The following is a 3,428-nucleotide window of genomic DNA, read 5'->3' as shown; positions in this document are numbered from 1 at the left end:
GCCTGGAGACCAGGACATGTGAAGCCTCAGTTTCTACCTGTGTTTACAGGATTGCTACTGTATTTCACATCAGGCAATCCCTGAACAAAACCTGAAATCAGCTAGGGAGGTAGGATAGTCTTCAAGGATTCTGACTTGACCAAATTAGTAGGCTGCAAAGTCAGGCCTCCTCGAGCTAGGCTTCCTTCTTTAAATTTAGCCTTGCAAATCCTGCATTGCTCTCTCTGTCTAGTCTAAAATAGTAGCTAGGAGAGCAGCTCAGTCTACGCAATGAAGCCTTCTGGATTTCTAAATTTGACATAACAGAAATGGAATGATTACCAGAACTTTAAAATCATGCTAGAAGGCTGGGTAAATTTAGAAGTGACTTTATAAAGTCTTTTCTACACTGGAACATGAGAAATGTGGTAGAACTGTCAATGCTATAGCTAGCTAAAATATCACAGATGTAATCCCTCATATACATCTCCTTCTGCCCATATCCAGAAGTGCTGCAGCACTGATGGCACTGAACAGTGCCATGTCCACCTCAAACTAGAATTAGCAAATCAGGCTTTGCATTATCTGTGTCACTTGAATAAGTCCAGCCATGGGCATTTTCAGAGCTCAACCAACAGCTAAGGCTGAAAAAAAACCCCATAAATGAAACCAAAAGTCTTCATATACCACTCCCTTAACCTAATAATTCAGCTGTGAAAATACTCAGGAAGGAGATAAGATTTCAGTTGTTCTTGGGATCACAGAGGATTTTAAACAATCTCTCCTCAATTCTTTCATCAGTGGATTGTTACCTAAACTGAGGTAAGAACAGAAAGAGCACTAACCCTCCCATTTGTAAAAGTTGTTTTGCTTTTAACAGAATAATCAAATATTCAGTGGAATGAAGACACGACTGGGCTGGGGTAGTTACTGCATGGGATGGGGAGAACCTACCTTGCACTGCAGCTCTGAGAGCCCACCTTGTGTCAAACAGTGGCTGAAGCACAGCTCCCCACCTTCTGTGAGTACACTCACCTTTCCTCCCTGTCCCGAGGAGTATTAAGTGTGAGAGCTCACAGGAGGGACTGATGGTATCACACATCTCCTCTAGAACAGACCACTGCACACAGCCTGGTAAGTGATGTCTTCAAATCTCCTCCAGTACAGAAAGGAAGGAAATCCAAGCCCAGGGAACCCAATTCAAAATCACTATTCTCACAGTTAAAAGAGATGATGGAAGAGATGGCAATTCATCTCTCTTCCTTTGAAAGGAATTACTCCTACAGGAAAAGACAGCACTGATACCCCAAACAACAGAGAGCTGTAACTATAGCACTGAGACTTTCTGTAAGCTTCAGTGGCTCCCTCATGCCACCCTGGGTGTTCAGGCAATACCCTCAGGGACCAAAATCTCCTTTCTGTCTTTCACACAGAGCCTAGGCCCAGTAAATCAAAAGAGATACTGTTAAATTTATCACAGCTGTGAGTGCATCCCCTTTGGAGATCAGATTAACTGACTCCTGGAGGAACTGTCATTTATTTCACTAGATCTTCTCTTTCAACAGATAGGGAAGTGTTAGTGGAATTCCTACTCCTGCTGGTGAACAGGTTTAATTTTATTTCAGGTCAACCACAGAGGTTTGACTTGCAGGAATCTATTTAAGGCAGAGCACCAATTAAACAAGGAGTATGTCTCATTATTGCTATGTTCTGTGCCCACACACCAGGAAAGCTGGTTATCTAGACAGGATAATAATATAAAACAGGAACAAGTTCTACTTTGGCATCTATAAACACTATGTTACTTATCAGCAGTACTGTTAGTGATTTGCTGTGCATTCACTGTTACCCAGTAAGGTAGAACAACTCATCAGTTTCTGCATAAAGTAGCCATAAATCAGTTTTAAAACCAAACATCTTCTCTGTCAGGGGCACTTAAGTTCCATTACAACTCACATTTTCCTCCAGCACACAGTGTAACCATTGACTTATGGCTGTTTCCTCCTCTTATCCGAGCAGAGTTGTGGTTGTCTCCATGAACACTGACACAAATCAGCTAAGGGTCGAGTTGTGGTTGTCTCCATGAACACTGAGACAAATCAGCTAAGGGATTCTTATCAAGTCATTAATTGGCTATAGATGGATGTAGCTCAGTTGCCAAAAGATGAAGGTGGAATAAAACCTGTAACACTACTGGGGATAAAACAAGAATCCTGTACTAGCACTAGAGGCAAATATCAATGCTCCTGTAACAGCTCCAACCTGACAGCCCTAATGGTATAACCAAAGGTGGCAAAACCTGCCCTCAGGCTGTGCTTGATGGTCCAGCCTGAACTCAAGGTGGTAAAACTTGCCCTCAGCCTGTGTTCAATGGTCCAGCCTGAACTCAAGGTGGTAAAACTTGCCCTCAGCCTGTGTGCAATGGCCCAGCCTGAACTCAAGGTGGTAAAACTTGCCCTCAGCCTGTGTGCAATGGCCCAGCCTGAACTCAAGGTGGTAAAACTTGCCCTCAGCCTGTGTGCAATGGCCCAGCCTGAACTCAAGGTGGTAAAACTTGCCCTCAGCCTGTGTGCAATGGCCCAGCCTGAACTCAAGGTGGTAAAACTTGCCCTCAGCCTGTGTTCAATGGTCCAGAGAGTGGCAGTAGGTGAGTGAGGTTTGCTGGCTCCACAGTTTCTCCAGGCACCTCCAGTTCCTTCTGCCACCACTGCACCTGCTGCAACACAGCAGTGCAGAAGGTGCTACCTCAGGGAGGTGGAGGGGACCAGGAGAGGATAGGGGAGGAAAAAGTGGTTGTGGCATATGAAGTCTCACAATTAGGCATGTGGGCAGCTGTGCAAGGCCATTTTCAAGGGATGGGAAATACACATCCCTCTCAGGCATTCTTCAGGGACAAGCCCTTGACTTTACTGGCTAGAGAAACTACTCCAGCAGAATTTCTGCTGAATCATCAGCAAGCTGAAAGTTTTTACCCCAAACAGCCAAGATGCTGAACATTTTTCATTCTGCTCATATGGGGAATAATCCATCACCTACAAACATCAGCACTTGAATTGTAAAGGTCACTGTCTTGTGTTGATATGAATCATGCCATGCAGCACCACTGCCTGTTTGATGATCTTAATTACTCAGTCCTAGCTAAAACGTGGTACACCCAGTTCAGGCAGTATTTTAGGAAAGCTATTTTCTTACTAGGCTTTCTCTCAACATGCTGGATATTATTTCATTTGTTTCAGATATACTGACACATCTCTACCCCAGTGTTCAGAAAAGAGCATTCTGTAAATTCTTTCCACAAGAAACATTTTAGCTTAAACAAACCCATCTAAAGCAGGCAATTCCCACCTGGAATACTGCATGTTGTTCTGGTAAGAAGGACCTGGAACTGTTGGAGCAAGTCCAGAGGAGGCTACGAAGTTGATCAGAGGACTGGAGCATCTCCCTGTGAG

The sequence above is a fragment of the Acanthisitta chloris genome, unplaced genomic scaffold, assembly GCF_000695815.1.
Source record: "Acanthisitta chloris isolate BGI_N310 unplaced genomic scaffold, ASM69581v1 scaffold19788, whole genome shotgun sequence".
Lineage (NCBI taxonomy): Eukaryota > Metazoa > Chordata > Aves > Passeriformes > Acanthisittidae > Acanthisitta > Acanthisitta chloris.
This window is presented reverse-complemented; position numbering follows the sequence as displayed.